Here is a 24,874-nt window from a genome sequence, read left to right on the forward strand (position 1 = left end):
CTTTCTGAGTCTTGGTTTCCCCTCCTGTAAAATGGAATTAATGACATTTGCACCATTTACTTTCCAAGGTAGTTTGATGGAATGAAAAAATATATAATTTATTTGATTTTTAAAAAACCCTTAGTTTCTGTTTTAGAATTGATATTAAGTGTTGATTGTAAAGCATAAGAGTGCTAAGAACTAGGCTTTGGGGTTAAGTGATTTGTCCAGGGTCACACAGCTAGGAAAAAATATGATTTATTATGCACTTCTTAGGTGTCACCCATTTGCTTTAGAATCAAATCTATATAAAACACTTCATGAACTGCAAAATAGTCTATCAGTCTGAATTGTTGTTACCATAAAGTTAAATGGAGGTTTGCCTGCCCAGTCTCACCTGGCTTCGAATCTTGTGCAACAGCTTTCCTGGCAATAAAGGGCCTCCCTGCCCCAAAACTGCTGTTCCCTTAACAAAGCTTCCTTTGAAATGTTTGAGGTTTGAAAGTTTAACCACATACAGGGCTAATACTGAAACCACAGCCTGAGTGACACTTGTACTTATATCCCCAAACTTTTACATGAGTCCACAGAGCACCTGGTTTGTGCTATGGACCATGTACGATCTGTTTGCATTGATAACGTGTTGGGACTCACTTTCTTCTTTCCGAGACAACATGGCGCAGTCTTCTGCGGTTGGGTTGGGTGGAATACTTTCTCAAGCAATCATGAGTCGTGACTCTATCTTCAATCTTGCAGATCATGATATTAGTCTGTGGATTTTATCCATAAACTATTTCCAGCCCCTTGGGAGGAGGGATTATTTCATTTTTGTGTGTCTGAATCCCTAGTGCCTGGCACATAGTTGGGTTTTAATAAAAGTGTCTTGATTGATTGATTGGTTTAAGCCTTTCTCTGCCCTCATAACATGATGAGGTGGAAAGTGTTCTGGATTTGGAGTGTGAGTCTTAGGGTTCCAATCCTACCTTTGTCATTAGCTACCCGTATAACAGGGACCTCAATTTCCTCATATGTACACAAGAAGAGTTGAGATGACAATGCTCAGCCATGAAACGAACATCATGAGATGAGAGATTTAATCCCATTGAGAAAAGTAAGAGGTAAAAAGAGAGTTTTCATCATTTGCCAGGGAGAGTAGTGAAGAAGCTATCCTTACTAAAGAAATCAACAAGTACTTTTTTATTTTTTTAAACTCTTATCTTCCAGTATCAGTTCTAAGACAGAAGAATTGGGGGTGGGAGGAAGAACAGCAGAGGTTGGCAATTGAGATTAAGTGACTTGCCCAGGGTCACATAGTTAGAAAATGTATGAGACCAGATTTAAATCCAGGTCCTCCTGACTCCAGGGCTGGTGCTCTATCCACTGTGCTACCTAGAGGCCCCAACAAACTTTTATTAACTGTTATTACTACCTTCTCTAGGTCTGGCTCTCTAGCCACTGAGCCACCATCTAGCTGGCTTTGAGCTGAATCTTGAAGGAAGGCAGGGAAAACTAAGAAGTGGAGGGGTGGGGGCAGAGCATTCCAGGCAAGGGGGCAATCAGGGCAAAGACATGAAAGGGCAAGGGGGGTATCTTATTAGATTGTGAATGAGTCAGGGCCAATCTTTTGCTTTTATGGTATCTTCAGCATTTAGCACAGTACATAGTAGGTGCTTAAAAATGTGTATTGACTATTAAAATTTTTTTATTATTATGCAAAACACATTTCCATATTGGTCATTGTTGTCAGAACATACTCTTACATAATTAACCCCCCCCAATAAAATCATAAATACACTGATGTGAAAAAGGACTCCAACAGTTTTTCTCTGGAGATAGATAGCATTCCTCATCATAAGTCTTTCAGGGTTGTTCTAGATCATTGCACGACTGAGAGCAGCCACGTTTTCACATTTGATAATTGTACAATATTGCTGTTCTCCTGGTTCTGCTTATTTTGCTCTGCATCAGTTTCTGCAGGTCTTTTCAGCTTTTTCTGAAATCATCCTGCTCATCATTTTTTATAGCACAATAATATTCCATCACCAACATATGCTACAATTTGTTTAGCCATTTCACAACTGATGGACATCTCCTCAGTTTCCAGTTCTTTGCTGCTACAAAAAGAGCTGCTATAAATATTTTTGTATAAGTAGATTCTTTCCCCCCTTTTTATCTCTTTGGCAGTGTATTGATTATTGATTAATGGATAGAAACAGAAAGAAGATCATTTTGCCTGGATTGTAGAGTGTATACAGGGGAAGAAAGTGTAAGAAGCCTGGAAAAGTAAGAAGGAACTAGGTTATGAAGAGCTTTCAAAGCTAAACAGACAAGTTTTTGGTCCTGGAGAAAATAAGGAGCCATGGCAATTCATTGATGGGAGTGCAGGGGACTGAGAAGAGACATGGTTTAGACCTACACTTTAGAAAAATCACTTTCTTACGAGGATGGAATGGAATGGGGAGAAACTTGAATCAGGGAGAATAGTGGGAATGATCTAGGTTAGAGGGGATAGGCTCAGGTTCAGTCTAGGGCAGGGATTCTTGTTGGGGGCCATCAACTGGGTTAGAAAATGTTTTGATAACTAAATTTAATCTGTCAATCTATATATTTTATTTTATTGTTCTGAGAAGAGATCAGTAGACTTCATCAGGTTACCCAGAGGTAAATAACCCCTGCTTTAGACTTTTAAAACGTAAAAGATTTCTTTTCATATGTAGCAGAAACATTGAAGATGACCTGGGATCTCTGAGACTGTGACTGAAGAGATGCCCTTCCTCTCCGCATTCCTGTGGAAGGAGCCAGCTGCCCTGTCAGCTAAGTCTCCACGTCCAAGTGGTCACCATGAGCCATCTGCAGTGGAAGTAAAGAGAAAATGGAGAAGATAATGCTGTAATATCAGTACAGAGATTGAATGATTGCTGTCTTTGTTCGCTACCACCTCCCAGATCATCTGATTTTCTCAAGAGAGATAAGCTTTTTCCAAATCTATGTTCTTTAAGAGGCTACTTGTTTGTTTTGTTCTTGGATTTTTAAAAAACCCTTACCTTATGTTTTAGTTTACAACTCTAAGACAAAAGGGCAAGGGCTGGGCAAACAGGATCAAGTGATACAGCCAGAATCACACTGCCAGGAAGTATCTGAGGCCAGGTCCAATCCAGGTCCCCAGAATTCCTGGCCTGATGATGCTCTGTCCATTGTACCAACTAGCTGACCCATCAAGAGCTGGTAAAGAAACCAGTTTTTCAAGTTTGCTTACTGTTTGTGGTCCCTTTGGGGTTAAATGCTTTTGAGAGAGTGGGAGAGAGAGATTGATAGACATGGTTAAAGTCGGGAGGTATTCTGTGACAAAATAGGGGAACTTATAACTAGACTGAAGGACATTATTGATTCCTATTGTTAGGGTCTGAGTGGATGACCACCCCAAGGAGCACACAGAGACAATGCAATTTAGGCAAGGGGAAGTCTTTATTACTAGCAGCACTAGGGGAGCCCAATCAAAGGGTTCCAATCAGAGTGGGATTTATATAGGTTAAGGCAGTCACAGTTGGGTACAACAATATTATTCTGTAGTCAATGATTTTGGGGGAAGACAGACACAACATAGGCAGATATCATGGGTGGGTGATGTTGGACAGACATGAGACATGGGCGACATTGACATTCTCAGGGACCCTGCAGTTCCTGGACTTTGAACTGAACATTCTGTGGTTCCAAGTAGCTCCAGCAGGGATTGGCCATAATATTCCCCAACTAGCCTGGGCAGGGGTCGGCCAATCATTTACTACATAACACTATTTTATAACTTCCCTTCAGAGCAGAGATCGACGATGTGAATTTTGACCAATTAATCTAGGTACCTCATGACCCTAAAAGAACCCATGATGGGAAAAGAGAGAACTGGTGTAACTCTTTTCTGAGGTCAGTTGCCTCAAGCACCTTTGATCCTATGGTTCTGCCCCAAAGGCTTAATGGATCCCCACTGCCTTTAAGGTGGAGCCATGGTTCCTACATGATGGAAAGAGTTGTGATTGAGGAGTGATGCCTTCATGAAGATGAGGGGTGGCCAAGAGGGAATACCTGGTCCTCCTATGAAGCCCATATATCCTCTACTACTCCAACTGCTAGTATTTATTTCAAAAATCCATCTCAAATTCAACCCATACATCACACCTATCCTGAATTTAAACAAGGATGTTCCCTTGTAGAAATTTAAGGAAGGACACAATTTATGTCTCATTTTTCCATTGAGGATCTAATCCTCTCCTTAATTTCATATGACCCAAAAGAAAACCTCACTTACAATATAGCTGATGTACCTTTACTTTGAGGTAGAGACATGGAGAGAGAGAGAGGACTTGTAAGCCAAGATGCAAGAACCAACGCCTGTCAATCAAGAAGAAGGTTCCAAACAAAATGTTCCCAGGACTTGGCAGTTGAGCTGACCAGAGGGAGGGGACTTGGAGTCACTCTCTCTGGAGGTTGAACCTGACTGAAAGAACCTTGTGGGACTGACTTGGTTTTGGGGTTCTCTGATGAAGGGGAAACCTCTGTTCTCTCTGAGATTTGACTGATCAAGAGTTGGAGGAAAGCCAGGCTGAAGGAGAGATTTTGAACTTTGTTTCTCTCTGGGGTTAAACTGAGAAACTTTGGACTTCGTTTCCCTCTCTTGTGGAGTTGTCTCAGACTGAAGGACAATTGGGGGGCTTCAGAAATTAAGCTGGGTGACCTTGCTGATTTTGTGAAGAAGAAAGAAGATTTTAAACAGCTGTTGTCCTCCATTTCTTTAACTATCTTAGAGTCACAGTTTGTGACTGGACTACTTTCTCAAACCTTCAAATTCTTCCTCATTTTAGATTAGGGACATCCTCATCCCTCTTACCTCAGTTTCCTATCCTGTTATCCCAATAAACCCCTTGACTTGAAAAGGAAAAGAAAAGAGTATCTTTATAGTTTACTCAAGGGGGGAGAGTAGAAGGCAAAGGCTTCCAAGAAGAACTGGGAGGTGAGGGAAGCAGGAAGGAGAGGGTTGGAGAAGGGAGGGAGTAAAGAGGGGAGGAGGTTAGGAAATATACTGATCAATTAGTCATCAGTAGAAATCAGTAGGAAAACCCCAAAGCATTCCCCAGAGCAGTTCCCCTATGTGGCAGCATCCCTGTACTAGCATCCCTCAGCATTTCTCATTCCTACCTCCATTACAAATAAACAGCTTCAGGTTCCCTTAGCAGTTCTCTCTAGTCAAAACCAGAGGACAGCAGTCATTGTAAGAAGAAACACTTTCCCCTCAGTTTACATTCTCTATTTCAATAAGAAATAGTTTTCTCAGTTTACTTTTTCTATTTCAATTTCAAGATATAGAAAGAAAATAGAGCATAACATCTAAGGTTGCCCATTGGTTGGATGAATAAAAAGAGATCAGCCATTTATCATCCCTTTTACTTTTGGAACTACTGGGTTTGGGTTCCTTCCCAAGGAACTCTGGAGGTTTAGATTCCTTCCCAAAATCAATTACAGATAAATCTTATAAAGGGAGTTTATAATGGCGTCTGGTGAGAGATAGTGGTCTAAATCTAATTTCTTCCAGACTTTTTTCCACCTTCCCTAGCAGTTTCTGTGGAATAATGTCTTGATTCCAGTAGTTAGTGTCTTTGAGTTTACCAAACACCATGGTGTGTTCATGCACTTATGTGGAGGTCAGAAGAAGTGATGGGAGGACACTCTAAAGGTCTCTCTGAAGAAGTCTGGTAGCTGTATTATGAGACATGATCATGACCTGACCACATCAAAAAAGAGCCATGCTCTATGAGCAAAGCAGAATTGCAGTAGCTCAAAAGAAACATGAGATACACAAATTTAGAGATATCTCCATCCCAAATGTTTATACTAGTTATTTGTACCAACTTGTAGTAGCATCTTCCTAGCTCATATTGATCTGATTATCCAGTCAGACACACTGTACATTGACCCCAGTATAGTGATGCCATTTTAGTCCTTTTCAAGTAGGAAGGATAACAACTATATTATTTACCTAATCTCTTCCACTAATCAACATCTATTTTTTTTATCCAACACCAAATAGTTTCAATGATTATTTCTTTGTAGCATAGTTTGAGATCTGTCTAGGCCCCTATCCTTCACATTTTTCCCCACCCATTGTTTTCCCTCAGTTTCTTGACCTTTTATTTCATCAGATGAATTTACTTATTGTGCTTTTTTCTAATTCTATTAAGCACCCTTTGATCATCTGATTGGAATTGAACTAAATTGAAACTGTCAATTTATTTAGGTAGTATTATAATTTTATTATATTGATATAGTTGGGACATTAACAATTAATATCGTTCCAATTATTTTTCTTTATTTCTATAAAGAATGTATTCTAGTTAAGTTCATATAATTTTTGGATGTGTGTTGATAGGTAGACTTTCAATTATTTTAAGTACACTGTAGTTATTTTGACTGGAAATTATTTTTCTCTCTCTTCCTCCTGGGTATTGTTGGTAATATAAAGAAATGCTGATTCTTGGGGTGGATTTATTGTATATGTTACTACTTTACTGAAGTCATTGTTTCAATGTACTTTTTTAGTTGAATATTTATGATTCTCTAAGTAGCCCATCATATTGTTTGCAAAAAAATTTTTTTGTTTCTTCTTGTTATGTTTATTCCCTTAATTCTTTTTTCTTTTTTAATTGCAATATATGGGTTTCTAGGACTACATATTTTTAAAAAGCACAGTTAGGTGTTGTGGTAGATGGAATGTTGGCCATGGAGCAAAAATGACATGTTGAAATTCTCAAATATTTACTAGCTATGTGACTTGAACAAATCACTTAACTTCTTACAACCTCATTTCCCCAGTTTGTAAAATGGAGACAAAAACAAAATAGCAATGAACTCATAGGGTTGTTATAATCATTAAATAAAATAACATATGTAAAGCTCTTTGCAAAACTTAAAGAACTATGAAAATGCTAGCTATTAGCTATTAATGTTGGTAACAACAGACATCTTTGCTTCACCCAGACTTTTTTGAAAAGACAGGAGCCAGACAACAAGCCAATCAATATTAAACATATTCTCTAAATACCTTTGTATCTAGATTTACAAAGGAAAAATTAACTGAATGCAGGAAGACATGGACAAGCAATTTTAATATCCCCTCTCCTTTTTGGGCAAATTCAACAAAAAGAAAGAAAAAGGAAAATACAGTGTTGAATATACTGTCAGAGAAACCAGACCTAAAAGACTTCTAAATGAGCATGTGAAATGTACAAGAAATCAAATCATTTCACAGTTGACAAATGCTCAAGGGGCATGAATAGACAGTTTTCAGACAAGAAAATCAAAACTATCAATAAGCACATGAAAAAGTGTTCTAAGTCCCTCCTGATTAGAGAAATTCAAATCAAAACAACTCGGAGATACCACCTCACACCTATCAGACTGGTCAATATGATAGTAAAGGATAATAATAAATAGTGGAGGGGATGTGGCAAAATTATGACACTAATTCATTGCTGGTGGAGTTGTGAATTGATCCAACCATTCTGAAGGGCAATTTGGAACTATGATCAAAAGGCTTTAAAAGAATGCATGCCCTTTGATCTGGCAATACCACTGCTGGGTTTGTACCCCAGAGAGATAATAAGAAAGGATTGTACAAAAATATTTATAGTTGAGCTCTTTGTGGTGGCAAAAAAATTGGTAAATGAAGGGATACCCATCAATTAGGGAATGGCTGAACAAATTGTGGTATATGTTGATGATGGAATACTATTGTGCTGAAAGTAATGATGAATTGGAGGAATTCTATATGAACTGGAAGAACTTCCATGAACTGATGCAGAGTGAAATGAGCAGAACCAGGAGAATATTGTACACAGAAAGTGAACATTGTGGAATAATCCAATGTAATGGGCTTTACTACTAGTAGCAATGCAATAATCCAGAATAGTCCTGAAGAGCTTATGAAAAAATGCTATCTATATTGAGAGAAAGAACTGTGGGAGTAGAAATGCAGAAGAAAAACATGTGACATCATTTGTTTATATTGGTATATTATTTGGGGTTTCGGTTTTAAAAGATTGCTGTATTGCAAAAATGAATAATATGGAAATAAATATCAAGTGATAACATTTGTAGGAGCCAGTGGAATTGCTTGTTAGCTATTGGAGGGGGGAGGGAAGAGGAGAGGGAGAGAACATGAATCATGGAAACATGGAAAAATACTTTTTTTAAAAATTGAAATAAAAACTATTTAAAATTTGTTGTTTTATACTTTTTGCTATCCCTTAATTCAATATTTTGCACTGATATTCACAGAGCCTCTGTTCTATAGTTTTGTTTCTCTGCCTTATCCCTCCTAATATTAGACATGAAGATCAGAACTGCCTCATAGAAAGAGTTGGATAGGATTCCTTCTTTATGATTTTTTTCAAATAATTCATGTAATATCGTTCCTTAAATTTTTAATAGAATTCACCTATATATTCATAAGGGCTTAGATTTTTTCCCTTTGGGAGTTCCTTTATAATTTGTTTAATTTTTTCCCAAATTGCATTATATTTATTCTCTATCTTCTGTTAATTTTGGTATTTTATATTTTTTTAGTATTTATCTATATCACTTAAGTTATCAGTTTTTGGCATATAATTAGATAAATTGATTTCTATACTAAGTATTGATTCCAAGGCAAATTTGAGATGAGAGGTCCTGGGTTCATATCTGATCTCGGGCACATCCTTGTTGTATGACCCATTGCCTAGTCCTTACTGCTCTTCTGCTTTGGAACCAATATTTAGTATTAATTCTAAGAAGGAAGGTAAGGGTTTAAAAAACCCCCCAAAAACTTCTACATTTGTGCTAGACACTCTTAAGTACTTTACAATTTTCTCATTTGAACCCCTAAACAAAAGATGGGTGTTATTATTATCATCATTTTGTAAATGAGGAAACTGAGGTAAACAGAGGTTAAGTGACATGCTCAGGGCCACACTGTTAATAAGCATTTAAGACCAGATTTGAATTTAGGTCTCCTTGATTCCAGGTCTGATGCTGTATCCACTGTGCCATCTGGCTACCTCTAGATGAGTAGATATTTACTAAGTGTTAGTTGAATGACTTGTAGTGTGGATGATCTCTTAGAATGGAGCCATGGTGCTATGGAGACATGTCCTTGGGTCTTCTGATGATTGACAGACTTCACTTTGATGAGATGGTGTAGCAACTCTTCTCTGGCCCCCATGACTTGAGAGCTGTGTTGAGTATAATTAGCATCTGAGGCAGGAAAAGCTGATTCTTCAGTAGGCTATGAGAATAGGAAACAGAAAGTCTCTACCTCTACCCTGACTCCTGCTTTTTGTTCTCCACTCTCTTGGTCTAACCCTCTTGGAGTTAGCATCAACTCTCCTTTAGATTTCCAATAAAGGAGAGAGAGGGAATTTCCTCTCCACCAGGGCTACAGCTCACATCTGCCCCATCCTGAGTAGCAGTGAGAACATGTAAGTTAAGCCTGAGACTGTGCCTGCAATCTCCTGTAGCTTCTTCTGTTTTGTGTTTCTTCTCCTGAGCCTAAGACACCAAACACCAGTCCTGAGAAATAGACATTTCCGGAGTGGAGTACACATAAACTTAAGAACTCCAGGGCACAGTTTAAGCTGAGATGCCAGGATATTACCAAGGCCAAGGTTGATAACTGACCGATTTAGCAGAAGATCAAATCACAGAGTGGTAGAAGAAGTTGGCATGGTTCCATGAGCCTCACTGCAGTGTGTACCAACCATCTACCCTTGGCCAAGTTAAGGGCTTTATCCAACCTCACACTCTCCATCTGGAAAATGGAGATAATTAGTAAGATACAATTTGATTCTTCCATTAAATCTGTCACCCATAGCCCAAGGGAGCGCAATCCCACAAGGAGCTTTGGCAACTCATACCAGCTAGGTTCAATCCTTGGGGAACCTGACGTTTTTTTTTCCTGAGAGAATGGTACTGGCTCAAACACTGACTTTTCCCACATACCCATCAGCAGTTCCAGGAGGAATGAAGAGAGTTCACAAAGCCTGTGGACTTTTTCATTTGTTACTTTTTAATATAAACTTCATGAGTTTGAGAGGTTGGGATTTCCTGAGTTGGTGTCAACTGCCCAGCAGGAACTATTTCTTACAAGTTACATTGCTTTCTGGAATAGATGACCATTAAATGAATAATCTGGAACTTGAAGGAATTAAACAGCCATACATGGATGGTTAGAATATCTATGCATTGGGAGTTACTTGGTATAGATTCAAGGTGAGCATGAAATATCTATTATGTTGTGGGGGTGAAGAGGTGCACCCCTGGGGTTCAGGAAGGATACCTTTTGCAAGAATGCAAGACTCCAAAATTTAGCTTAAAAATAAAAAGAGAAATTTATTAATTTAGAGAGTAATGTTGAGAATGGCTAGGAGGATGGTACAGGTGGAACAGCAAGATGGAAGGCTGCTCCTTGGGAGGACAGCATGTATGGAAAGGCTATCACCCTGGGAGGACAGCATGGATGGAAAAGCTGTCCACCAGACGACATCAGTTCTGGAGATTTTATGCTCTTCACAACAAATGCTATGTCATGGTGTGGAAGTGACTTAGAGTGGTAGCCACTCAGGCATTCGGTGGAGTGGGGTGGTCATCTGACTGGGGTCTGCCTGGAGACATAGGGAATGACCCTCATAAAGATTCCTTAGTTTTAGGGAACAGACAGTGTAAAAATAGAAATTTGAACCCCAGACTTCAATCCCCAGAAGTCCTTGGTATTTCCCAGAATTCCCTATAATCTCACCTGAGATCCCCACCTGGGTGAGATCAAACTTTATATTTAAACTGTCTGTAATGCCTACTTCTCTCTCTTCCTCTACTCAGAGATTGCAACAAGATGTAGTGAGTAGGTTGTGAATGGGCTAATGTGCCCTAGGCACATGCTTTTCTTATTTTGTATTTCTTTATCTTTGATTTCTAATAATCTTTAATAAACCTCATAAAAATATAATACTTTTTAGTAGAGAAACTAATTTCACTCTTTACAGTTTTGGCTGACCACATCGGTTGTGACGAAATACCCTCAAATCTTCTTAACTTTCCTAAACCTTTTTTCTATTGTGATTATCTTTTTTTAATAGCTTATTTTGATCAGCTATAGAGGTAAGTAAATTTGGATTTAATTTTCTTTTTTTTTCTTTTCTCCCTCTCTCCTTAAATTAGATAGAACACATCTGTTTAAATCTTAGCAACAGGGCCCTAAGGTCCTAGCTGGGAGAGCTGTTTCTAAATCTCCTTTCCCTTAAGGAACAACTGCCTAGATTAGGAGTGGAAAAAAACTTGTAAAACGTTTTGGCTTTGTCCTGCTCCCCACGTGTTTTGTGAAGACCATTAGAAAAATAATTACAAAATATATATTAAAAAATGAATACTACATTCTTTGACATTTATATGGCAGTTGAAGAATTAGCAACATTGAGGAACATAGCATACCTCCAATTTTTTATATTAATAGGTAATGTCATTTTTGTACTCCTCAATACTGTGTTTAGAGATGCTAAAATAAAAAAAAAATGAGGATAAAATGCAAGCCCAATTAGAAGATTTAAAATGTTTCTTACAGGATCAATTGGCAAACATCCACTCTACCAGAAACAGACCTGTTTCTGAACCTTTGAATGAGGAAATTTCCTTCCCCGAAATAGAGATGGAAAACACCTTCCCTACAGCTCAGCTAACAGACTGCTCCTCTTGTGGTCTGCAAATTTTGGCTGAATTTAATCTCCCAAACCCTTCCCCTGCAATCCCAGTTTCTCATGTTCCTTCTCCTACACAAAACCAAATTCCAGCCCAAAGGAGATCTTGTCCTCCTAGAGAAACTCGTCCTAGTGGAACTGACCCACAGGTACAAAATTCAACTAGAGGCCTGTTTCCTCTGAGAGAAGTACCTGAAATAGGACGGAATGGGGATGTGGTGACTTTAAGACACAAGATACCATTTACTCCCCAAGAAATAAATGAATTTACATGAAATATCCGCACATATGATCAAGATCCCTTTCTAGTAACAAAAAAGATGGGAGACATATTTTTTCAGTATAATGAATCTTACAAAGATGTTGAAAACTTGCTACAGGCTTTTTTAACTGAATGTGAGAAAAATAAAATAATTACTCATGTCAACAAAACCCCGGGGCATAATGCAGCACATTGGCCATCTCAGGATCCCGAATGGAACTATAACAACCCTGAGGATTATCTACAACTATACCATTGTAGACAGGCCATCCTAATGGCAATGAGAGAATGTGCAGACAGATAAGTGGATGGAATTTGAAAAAATTAAGCAAAATGAGGAAGAAACACCCTCTAGATTCATGGATAGAATAATCGAGTTTGGGGGTAGATACCTGGATTTTGACCTATTTAAAGAGAATATCTTAAGACAAGTTAGAAGGATCTTTGTCAAAACTCTTGCAAAGTGATTAGGGATTATTTTAGAACACATTGTCCAAGATGGCCAGAGATGGACCTTGAAGAATTGCGAAAAACAGCTATATATGTTTTAAAGGGAAACAAAGAAAAGGAGGAAGAAAATAATGATGTCATGGAGGAAATGAAGAAAGAATTGAGATGTTTAAAAGATAAGATGGCTAAAACAGAAAGTGGGCATGATAATCAACCAATGACACTTGCCCCTCTCCAGAAATTTAATTATCAATCCAGTACCTGCCACTTCTGTGAGAAGAAGGGCCACAAAATGGTAGAGTGTAGAGCTTATATCAAGATTATTGGAAGGAATATGCAGTTTAATAACAACTACAGAAGTGATAATTATAGAAATAACTATAATTATGACAATGGAAACCACAACTTTAGGAATGATGACTATAGGAATAGATATTGAGAAAATGATAACTCAAACCAAATGACTCCACAATATAACTTAAATGGTGCTCTTCCAAAAAATACTTGGGTTACTAATGCCCCTCATGGGGTGCCTTTCAGGGGGCTGCCCAAGGAATTTCCCAAACCCAATGAAGGCATGGGGGGGTGTGGGACACAGGAATCAGAGGATACAACCTCTGACTTTCGGACCCTAATGTCTTACCCTGTTGTCTGAGATGTAGCCTGATAGGATCAAGGTGTAGCCTGGAGGTGCATCTCTCTGCCCATCTTAAATCTAAAGGAGGATCAAAGGAGGACAATCATCTCAGGGTCCTATAGGGGTCATTAGATGTTTTAGGCTAAGAATCACAAGGATGTAAGGGAGCAAAGGAATTTCCCTGATAATAATTTGCCTGAGCTTCTGGGGGTACAGTGCCCATGTCAAGTATATTAGGTATGATTGGTTATTATTTGATGGTTTTAAGTGCCTGTTCATGATTGCTTATGAGTCTTTTGCTTTTTAAGTTTTTCTTTTGTGGCAGAAGAAACAAAGAGCTATTCTATACACTCACTCATTTACTTTACATATTGAGTAACTTTTCTAGGAAGGGTTCTATCAGTCCTTTCTAAACCAGACAAAACTGCCCTTTTCTTCTGTCAAGTTCCCCAAGAATTGAACCTAGCTGGGGTGAACTACCAGAGCTCCTTGTGAGATTGGGCTCTCTTGGGCTATGGGTGACAGAATGGAAGAATCAAATTGTATCTAATTATCCCCATTTTCCAGAAGGAGAGTGTGAGGTTGGATGAAGCCTTTAACTTGGCCAAGGGTAGATGGTTGGTACCAGCCACACTGCAATGAGGCTCATGGAACCATGCCAACTTCTACCACTCTGTGATTTGATCTTCTGCTAAATCGGTCAGTTATCGACCTTGGCCTTGGTAATATCCTGGCATCTCAGCTTAACAGAAAGCACAGTGGTGCTTCTCTTTCCCACCATCCACCTGCCAGAGATGTTGCATATGGATCAAAAAGCTGGCCCTATTGTTTCAGATTTTTATGACATTCCGAAGTCTATTAACCAGATGAAAGTCTGTGATCACTGGAGTGCAAATAAACAGTATGTGTTTAGGCTGGTAGACTATTATTATAAGATTACTTTAGTCAGATTTCTAAGGTTTCCTGCAGGGGGTGAGGGGAATGTATTGTTTCTACTGGGGATTTTTACCATCGCTGTTTGTTTAATCCCTCTCAAGGCATAACTGGGATTTAGTAATTAGTTGGTAACAGCCAAAATCTTTGAGCAATTATGTTCCAAGGAGCAGCGTTGCAATTGTTCTCTCTTAAAAGAGACAGCCGCCTCTTTTCTTCAGGATGAAGCTTAGACTACAGGGGGATGGTGAGGGGTGGGATGGGGGAAGCCATAATCAAATTAACGGGATGGCTTGGTATGTACAGTATTGATGTACACTTTGCCTTTCCTTCCTCCCCCCTCCCTCCAGGCTGCATTTCCTTTCGGCAATTCCCCTGTAAGAACGCCCTGCTCCCCAGTCCTGTGGTTCTTAGCATCCCTGCTGTTTGTGACAAAGACCCAATGAATAATTCAGCATTGGGGCAGTGTAAGCATGGGGGTGGAACGTGGAAACAAATGGCACTTTCACCACCACAGATGCAGCGGTAGCAACAGGGGCAGCAGAATTGTTTTCAAGGAGGAGCCTGAGAAGGGAACAGGAAGAAAACATTTTGTAGTAGGCTCCAAACACCGGACAGTGTGGTCTCCTCCCCCTCTTTTGATCAGTCCATCTCCCAGCCCCTAGGAATAGGGCAGCCCTGGGTGCTGCTCGGCTCACTAGAGGCTTGGTGACTCTGGGGCTAGGGCTTAGAGGCTGAGCTCGTGCAGCCAGCTTGCCTGCACTGTCTCAAGCTGTCCCGTGCCAATTAAAGTAATCTATGGTGTTGGGCTGGGGGCTGCTGGAGAGTCTCCCTAGGAGCATTGAATTCATCTTCCTTTGAAATAAAGCAGAGGATGGTGAGGAAGACGTGTGTGTGTGTGTGTGTGTGTGTGTGTGTGTGTGTGTGTGTGTGTGTGTGTGTGTGTGAATCACGAGCCCAATTTCTGTCTCTGGTTTATTTGCATTGTCAGAGATTATGCTTGAGTAACGAAGGACACACACACACACACACACACACACACACACACACACACAGATGAAGAGAGCCGAGGGGAGGAAGAGAGACAGAGACAGAGACAGACAGACAGACAAACAGACAGAGAGAGAGAGGGAGAGAGAGAGAGAGAGAGAGAGAGAGAGAGAGAGAGAGAGAGAGAGAGAGATTGAGAGAGAGAGAGAGAGAGAGAGAGAGAGAGAGAGAGAGAAGGAAAGAGGGAAAGGGAGAAACAGATAGACAGAGAGAGAGGGAGGCAGAGAGAGAGAGATTTCATAGGGTTAGGACTGACCACAAAAGTGGCAGTATTTAGGAGAAAAGAAACCACTTGCTTGTTGCTTTGGGTTAGTGCCTTAGTCTTCCCAGGCCTAATTTTCCTCGTCTGCAAAATAAAGGGGGTGGGTAGGAATAACTGGCCTCTGAAGTCCCTGATGTTATGATTTTCTGGCTAGGTCTTTAAGTCAGCATATGAACTCCATGTTGGGCAGAGTATTCTGTTTACCAGAGCTGAAGACCTTGATGATGGTGAAATTATACAAACAGGAGTTTCTACCACCCATCAGATAAACCCACTTCTGAATGTCCAGAGCATTGAAGAGTTTTTTCAATCTATGCCAAAGAGGACTGCTGATTGAGACTCCAATTACCTGGTGAATCAAATCACTGAATCTTAGATGTGGAATGAGTTCCTTTTTGGTTGTTTTTTTTTTTAGAGCATTCAATTTAATAATTAAACAAATATTTACTCAATATTTGCTTATGATTTTCAAGGCACTATGCTACAAACTGGGACAGGTCCCGAATACTTCTTACCGTCAAGAAGCTTATATTTGTAAGGAAAACATGGTTATCACATGGGGTCTCTAAATGTCTAGATTCCACTCATGGGTAGCATTAATAGATGTCATCTATGGTCTTATATTTGTAAGAGAAGTATGGTTGCCACATAGAATACCTAAATGTCTAGATGTCACTTATTGGTAGTATCAACTGATATGACCTGACCAGTTTCTAAGAAAAGGAAAGCCAAGAGTGCTGCCCATATTGCTAACATGCTAATTGGGGATTGGTGGGGGAGAAGGGAACCTAGAATCACTACTGAGCCTGACCATTCTTTTTTCTAGTTTCCAAGAAAACTATCAAGCTAGAATTATGTCTATCTCCCAAACCTCGAATATCTGTCTAGTCTAGGGCTATGTAGTTGAGGAGAGGAGAAGCTCTTCTTAGCTTATTATACTCACCAGCTTTTTGAAATTCAAATCTAAATAGGCTATTTAAATTTCAAAATAATTTCAGACACTACTGCTTATTGCAGCCATATGTTTCTGTATTAGGTCTTGGCACTTGTGTTCAGTGTAGATTTTCAGTGACTGCAGAATCCTCAGCTTTTCTGACTTCAGATTCTGGTAGCTCCTTGATTTTCATCTCTTGCTTCATTCTATCTGGGTTTAGGGAAGAAGTTATTTCTCTGAGGGTGTTATTGCAAATATAATTATTAATATTATTTGGAGTAATTGATAGTATGTATACCCTCTTTCTGTCCCAAGCAAGCTTTTTGAGGAAGAAAAAGAGGAAAGAAAAAAAGATAAATCTTTTTAGAAAAAGAGAGAGACATGAGAGAAATGACCCAGCTCTGGCCTCACAATAGTATAGGGCTTATTGTATGTTGCAAGATGGGCCAAGAAATCAGATGCCTTCCTGATTTTTACATATTTTACATGGAGAACAAGACTCTTTAGGTCAAGGAATGTATCTGAGAAGGATTCCTTCAGAGGGAACTTCTGTCACTGAGATCTCTTCATCAATTCTTACTCACATTTATTTTCCCTAAATAGAATTCCCCTCCTTTTAATGATGTGATATCTTGACTTTCTGAATAACTATTTTCTGAGTTCAACAGCTAGGACCCAGGGTAGAATTCAGTAAGCATGTGCTATTATTGATATTATTAGTGATACTGAGAAAGTGACTAACGACACTTTTCCCAACCATTCTTTGAGCACAAAAATACATTCTCCAGGGTCTTCTTTTTAACTCTACAAGGTATATAGTTACACCATATTTCTTGAGTAGATTCTTTGATAAACATACAAGCTACTGTGAAGGATTGATGCCATCTTGGAGGGACATCTATCTCTTAGTGGAGTTCCTCTGGGATTTGTCCTTGGCTGGGTGATGGTCAACATTTTTATCTACCAGTGATATGGATATATAGATGTATAGATGGCATGCCCATTTGCAAACAATGGGAAACTTGGAGAGATAGCTGACAAGCTTGGAGATAGCCTCTGGAGCCAAAATATACTCTTTACAGGCTAGAATGAGGGACTAGACTTAGAAAGGTAAATTTTAATATAGATAAATGTAAAGTTCTCTACTTAAATGTCAAAAATCAATTTCATAAATACATGATGGGGTTTCAGGGGATTGAAAACAATATACAGAAGAAGAATTTTGTTGGCTCTTCTTGACTTCAGAAAATAGAACTAGAGAAGACAGAGAAGTTTCAAAGTCTATGTAAGAAAAATCTTACCACCATTAAGATTATCTAAGAGTACAATGGCTGTTCTGGAAGGTAGTGGGTGCCTCACCACTGGTGGTCCTTGAATGAGAGCGGGAGAATTATTGGCAAATTAAGTTGTTGTCGAGTTTATGCTTAGTCAGGTAGGAGATGGACTAGATGAAGTCATGGGTTCTGTGATAATTAAATTACATTCAACAAACATTTATTAAATGCCAACTGTATGTATAATTTCTATGGGAAATGCAAATCTAACATTGAAAAACCTGCATCTGGGTCCAAGGGGCTGATGCATAGTGCCCACGTCCTCTCCCCAATGGGGCTTTTGCTTTGGACCCAGAAGTATAATTCAATTTAGGTTCAATCTGGGGCACCTTCACCTTTGTAGGAGGAGCAAGACTCGCTTTTCTCACATTCTTTGGCTAATTACTTCCTTCTCTCCCCTTAATCCTGGAGCCCTGGGGATGAGATTTAGAAGTAGATAGGTACTCAGTGTACAATACGAATTAGATATGAGATACATATTCATTTCCTACACACAAAAGTGATAAAAGAGAAAAAAGGACTTGATTAGAATAATAAGATCATAGATCTTGAGTTGGAAAGTACTTCAGAGGCTAGCTAGTTTTAAATCTTCATTTAACAGGTGAGGAAACTGAGTCCACAGGAGGTCATACAAGGAGTAAGCTTCACAATATGCATTGACAGAAAGGCAAATCCAGATTCAGTAACATATTAAAACTATTATAATCTCTTAGAAGACTGACACTTAAACCTCATCAGAAATTAAATCAATTTGGGGACCCCCAAATAGGCATGATCTATTTTATCTCACTTCTGAGTAGTCCAAACTACCTTTGGTCTTCCTCTTGCCATCTCCTTTGATGAAGAAATTCTCCTCATCTCCATTCAGCTCTGGACAAAAAGAACCCAAGATATCCAGTCTTTTGAAACTCACAAGGTCCCCTCCAACCTTGGAAAGCAAAGCAAAGGATTCAAAATAAATTAAAATTTTAGAGTTTGGGTGGCTGAGAGAATAGCAATGGGATTAATTAAGAGAGAGAGGAATGTTAGGATGTTTTGAGAGAATTTGGGGGGGCAGGGTTCAGGATTGGCATAGTTATATAGCAAATAATAAATGAATAAATAAATTCAATACAATGAATTTAGTCAATGCCTGAGGAAGCAGTCAAGTAATATGACAGTCTACCTTTTTGGACCCAAATTTAGCTCCTAAGAGACAAAATCCAAGTTGTTGTAGACCAGGAATGACTTGGGCCAATGTGGTGTTAGGATCAGAATGAAATGAGACATGTGTAGACCAGTTAACAGTTAACAAGAAGTTTACTTAGCCATAGCATGGTAATTATTAAGCAAGCTATCTGAAAAGTACCATAACAATTATGCCACCTTTCTTTCTTTTTTTTTGTTCATGAACTCTTTTATAAAAATTTCTTTGCTTTTTAAATTTCCCCCCCATGGTTATATGATTCCTGTTGTCTCCCTCCCCACTTTCTTCCCCACTCCTGGAGTTGAAAAGGAATTTTACTTCAAATGTGGCCTCAGACACTTCCTGGCTTATGCATATATTATCACTCAAATCCTATTTCTATATTCATTTTTGTAATAGAGTAGTCTTTTAAAACCAAAACCCCACATCACATACCCATATAACCAAGTGATAAATCAAATGTTTTCTTCTAGATTTCTACTCCCACAGTTCTTTTTCTAGATGTGGAGAACATTCTTTTTTTTTAATTATTTATTTTTTTGGTTACAATACTCACTTATTTCCCTCCCTCCCCTCCATCTACCCTTGATCAGAACCTATTTCCATGTTGTTGTTTGCATTAGGATGTTCATTTAGAGTCTACATCCCCAACCATATCCCTTTGCCCCATGTATTCAAGCTGTTGTTTTTCTTCAGTGTTTCTACTCCCACAGTGTTTCCTCTGAATGTGGATAGTGTTCTTTCTCATAGATCCCTCCTGGTTGTTCAGGATCCATCCAGTCCATTACATTGGATTGTGCCACAGTGTATCAGTCTCTGTGTACAATGTTTTCCTGGTTCTGCTCCTTTCGCTCTGCATCACTTCCTGGAGGTTGTTCCAGTCTCCATGGAATTCCTCCACTTTATTATTCCTTTGAGCACAATAGTATTCCATCACCAACAGATACAACAATGTGTCCAGCCATTCCCAGATTGAAGGACATCCCCTCATTTTCCAATTTTTTGCCACCACAAAGAGCGCAGGAAAGCATTCTTTCTTCTAAGTCCCTCAGCATTGTCCTGGATCTTTGCATTGCTTTTAGCAGCAGAGCCAGTCACATTTGATTATCTCACAATGTTTCATTTATTGTGTATAATGTTCTCCTGGTTCTCTTTATTTCCCTCCACATCAGTTCATGGAGGTCTTTCTGGTTCCTATAGAAATCCAGCAGTTCATCAATCCTTATATATGCTGCCTTTTTTTTTGTCAGAAAATTATCATCACCGTCAATAAACTTGGTTTAAGTAAATTTATTTAATTCATCCCTAAAAAATTCTCTACAATTTGTGAGAGTCAGACTTGTCTCCTTAAATTAATCCTGAAGACACTTTAACAGATTATGATTTTAATGTATTTCTCCAGAGAAGTTCTAAAGTATAATTTGTCTGCCACTGCAGAGGACAATGAGTTTAGGCTGCACAAAGAAACTTTTAGAATCCAGATCTCCAAATTTAATATTAATAGAGCCACTTGAATTATTTATTTAAAGGCCCCAAATTGAAAACCAAGCATAGATGGGGCAGCTAGGTGGTTCAGTGGATAGAGAGGCAGTGAGAGATGGTCTTTTGCAAAAGAAATGAGTTTGCAAGCAAGTGCCATAGAATGTGGTGGAGCAATGAAGACAGGAGAGAGCCTGATGGGAATGTTGGAGTGAGAGAAGGGGTTTCTGGGAGTTGAAGCGCCAGGTTGAAGAGAGAGACAACTCGGAGACCCTTACTCCAGCACTTGGAAGGAAAACCCTCTTCTGTCAAGGATGTCCTACCAAACGGAGATCTGCAAAGTCTGGCGATCTTTCCTGTCACGTGAAGAACGAGACCCAGGAGGGAGCAGATTTGCACTGCTTAGTTCACCTTCAGGGGTAGTCCCTGAGCTAGACAGCTCCTAATTCCTGCCCCCTCACCTGTTTCAGCTAATACCTAGAGACTGAGGCCTCTCATAGATTTAGCCTAGGATTAGGCAGCACAGAAAAGAAACTAGCTAGAGAGGAAATTCAGATTGGCCTCGAGGGCTGACAAGGCTCGCCAGTGTTGTTAGTTTCATTAGTTTGGGGAAACCTTATATCCTCTTCCTGATCCTGCCCCTGCCTCCTTCATACAAATTAATTATACCTCACTGAGAAGCAGTCAGATTCATCAAAGGGGGAGAAGCCGTCTTTTGGGTTTATCCTGGACAGAGGATTTTACCTCGACTGGGTTGAGCCAAATTCCCAGTCAATCATCATTGACTTAGCACTCTGCCTGTGGGGAAGGCACCTTAACCTGGCTAGGTTACCTAAAACCCAATCAACCATCTATCCAGTATCTTAAGGTGTCTAACTCCCATTTTACAGTGTGCTTTAGCATCCCCTTTACAGGGTCCTGGGTTCAAATGTGGCCTCAGACACTTCCTAGTTGTGTGATCCTGAGCAAGTCACTTCTCCCCCATTGCCTAGTCCTTACCATTCTTTTGCTTTGGAACCAATACATAGTTTTGATCCTAAGGAGGAAGGTAAAGGTTTAAAAAAAAAAGCATAACATTTTCCAAATAAAACACAGCCACTGTTTTCTTTTCTTGTATCTTTTGCTATCTTTTTTGTCTCATTTTCCTATCAAAATTATTTCTCTTTAAAACTTCTCTCATTATTAAAGAAAAACATCTAAAATGTTGGCTCCAATATGGCGATCATGTTTGTAAGTGCATATTATATTATGAGGTATCCTTAGTTCTCCCATTTTTCTGGGGAGAGCAAGGAGGAATGATTCAATAATTGTTATTCTATTACCAACCTCATATTTCCTATTGCCACGTGGCTCACCCTTTCTGGTAAAGTTCACTGTCCTATATTCTCGAATGGCATTTCTGCCCCATGTTATTACCCAGTAGTTATTCTAGCCAGGGATGCCTCCTTCTAGCTACTCAGTCAACATATACTTTTCAAGAGGTTGTTGTTTTTTTAATTTTTATCTTCTCTCAGAATCTATCAGTTCCAAGGTAGAAGAGTCATAGGGACTAGGCAATGGAGTTAAGTGACTTGCCTAGGGTCACCTAACTTAGAAGTGTCTGAGATCATTTTTGAACCCTGGACTTCCCATCTGTTGGCCTGGATCTCAATCCATTGAGCCACCCAGCTGCCCCCCAGTAAGCATTTTCCAGGAGGCTGAGTGAATGAATGAATGAGTAAAGTGAAAGAATGAATGAATGCAGGCAAGAGATCTTGATAATAGAAGAGAAGAATCCGACATTTTTAGGAATCTGCAATTTGTCCTAATGCTTTTTCTTTTGTGTTAATTATCAATTTGTTATATTTGGCAATATAGTCACCAATCAGACAATTTAACTAGCATGACCAGGGCTAGCATTTCTCTTTGTCCCTACTTTTCACTCTGCAAATCATTAGCTCCATTTTATCTGAGCAAATCCTCTTGACGTCCAGTGGTTGAGAATGGGACTTTGGATTGACAATTTGGGGGTCAACTTCACTGAGTGCAAGACTAGATAAACAGGAACTGTGATAAGTGTGTTCTGTGTGAGTGATGACTGCGCACATGATCTGTGATAATAGTGTTGTAACTAATGAATAAACAGAAAAGCTTACCCTCCGCCATTCAGAATCCTCCCTAAATTTGCTTGAGAATTAGACAATGTTCAGGGCCGTTATTGGAGAAATAAAGGATAATGAAAAGCAAACGTCCATTCCAACACGAAGAGGAATGAGACTTCAGCTCACCAATAAAGACTGTCCAGAAATACAGGAATATGTCTAGAGGATTCCTGAGGCTGAATAATAATCACAGATATCCATTTAGAGCTGGAAGGACTATGTTGTCATTGTAGTTCATTTGTTTCAATGATATCAGACTCTTCATGATCCCATTTGGGGTTTTCTTGGCAAAGATATTGGAGTGGATTACCATTTCTTTCTCTGGCTCATTTGGCAGATGAGGAAACTGAGGGTTAAGTGACTTGCTCAGGATTTCACAGCTAGTAAATGTCCGAAGCCAGATTTGAACTTAGAAAGACGAATCTTCCTGATTCTGAACCCAGTGCTCTATCTACTGTAACACTTAGCTGCTATATGACTACAGTCCAGCACATGTTACAGATGAGGAAACTGAGGTTTGGAAAGGATAAATGACTTACTTGTGGTTACATAGCATATGTGTTAGAGGTGGGCCTGGAATCTGGATCTCCCTGACTTGAGGTCCAGTGTCTAATTCACTCTGCTCTTACTTAAACTTGAAAAATGGAATCATTGGGGCAGCAAGGTGGCACACGCATAGAGCACCAGGTCTGGAATTGGGGAGACATTAATTCAAATTTGGCTTCAGAAACTTCCTAGCTGTATGACCCTGAGTAAATCACTTAACCCCAACTGCCTAGACCTTGCCCTTCTATTTTAGAGTTGTTACTAAGACAGAAACTAAGGGTTAAAAAAAGAAAGAAAGAAATGGAATCATTTTCAGATGTTAGAAAAATAATGACTGGGGCAGTAGCTATGGCAGCAGGGATGGGAAGATAATGTCTCTTTTTAGTGGGAATATTCCAAAATTCCTCCTTGCTCGTTCCCATTTTCCAAATAAGAACAATAATTACGATACTTCTGTGTTTCAAAGAGCCACGATCTCATTAGGACTCTGTCTACCTGTGTCAGTTGAGAAATTTGTCTACACCCCAGTATATGGTCTAGAGTATAAGATGACTAAAAATGTGGGAAGGTCCCAGTTTATGATGATTTGGAAATATAAACCAGAAGAGTTTCTGTTTGATCCTGAAGGTAATAGGGAGCAGCTGGAGTTTATTGAGTAGGGGAGTAACATGAGCACATCTACATTTGGGAAAATCACTTTGGGAGCTGTGTGGAAGATGACAGAGTGGGAAAAGACTTGAGACAGAGAGAACAATTAGTAGGCTGCTCCAATAGTGGCAGGTGAGAGGTGATGAGGGTCTGAACTACACTTGTGGCTGTGTGAGTAGAGAAGGGATGTATTCAAGATATATGGTGAAGGTACAAATGGCAAGATTTGGTAATGGCTTGGATAGGTGGAGTGGATGAGTGTGAGGAATTGTAGATTACACTGATGTTGCACGAGGACCAGACTTGGGTTCCAATCTGATCTCAGGCACTTCCTTGCTGTATCATGGGCAAGTCATTTAGTGCTGTTTGCCTAGCCCTTGCCTTTCTATCTTAGAATTGTTACCAAGACAGATAATAAGATTTAAAAAAATAATAAAATAAAGTTCTTCTCGACCTGGTCTCAATCGGTCTTCCTAGCCTCATTGTCCATTTCTCTTCCTTCTTTACTTTTTGATACATTCAAACTTTTGTTGTTGTTCAGTCTTGTCCATTCTTCATGACTCCATCTGGTGTTTTCTTAGCAAAGATATTAAAATGATTTGCCATTTCCTTCTCCAGCTCATTTGTACAGCCTAGGAAACTGAGGCAGAGTTAAGTGACTTGTCCAGGGCCACAGAGACAAAAAATGTTTGAGGCCATATTTGAACTCAGATCTTCCTCATTGGGCCACTTAGTTGCCCTCCAAACTCATCTTCTCTTTGTTTCTTACACATATACCTCCCAAGCTGATGTCTTTGCAAAGGCTGTTTCTAAAGTGTGGGATAAACTTCCTTCTCATCTCTGCCTCAAAGAATCTCTGCCTCTTCTTTCAAGATGCAGCTCAAGCAATACCTTCAACACAAAGCCTTTTCCAATCCCTCCCTCTGCTAATGCCTTCTCTCTTAAACATATTTAATTACTTCGTATATTCTCTGTATTTATTAATGTTATAAATATACAGAAACACACATGTGAATATAAAGATGTATGTGTGTATATGTAGACACCCACATTGTTCCCCAGAAGAATGTAAGATTCTTGAGACTGAGTTCTTTTTTATTTGTATCCCCAGCACCTAGCACAGTTCTCTGCAAATGGACGTTTGTGGATTGGTTGATTGATCTGTTGGTCCAGAAGCCCCAGAGCAATTCATATCTTGTTTAGGGAATTCATACCTTGTCTAAGAGACTGAAGGAGGATAAAATAATCCCGTTCATACTATAGCT

General features: G+C 39.3%; 1 long non-coding RNA gene across 1 annotated transcript; it reads right to left on the reverse strand.

The window, feature by feature from the left end:
• Positions 1-1,671: 1,671 nt before the first annotated feature.
• Positions 1,672-18,853, reverse strand: LOC103099845 (uncharacterized). Its single transcript, XR_008913757.1, has 3 exons — positions 18,775-18,853; positions 18,420-18,537; positions 1,672-2,829 (listed from the first exon to the last, which is right to left on the reverse strand). It is a non-coding gene; the product is annotated as an uncharacterized LOC103099845 (long non-coding RNA).
• Positions 18,854-24,874: the final 6,021 nt, after the last annotated feature.

This window comes from Monodelphis domestica, chromosome 7 (assembly GCF_027887165.1).
Source record: "Monodelphis domestica isolate mMonDom1 chromosome 7, mMonDom1.pri, whole genome shotgun sequence".
Classification (NCBI taxonomy): Eukaryota; Metazoa; Chordata; class Mammalia; order Didelphimorphia; family Didelphidae; genus Monodelphis; species Monodelphis domestica.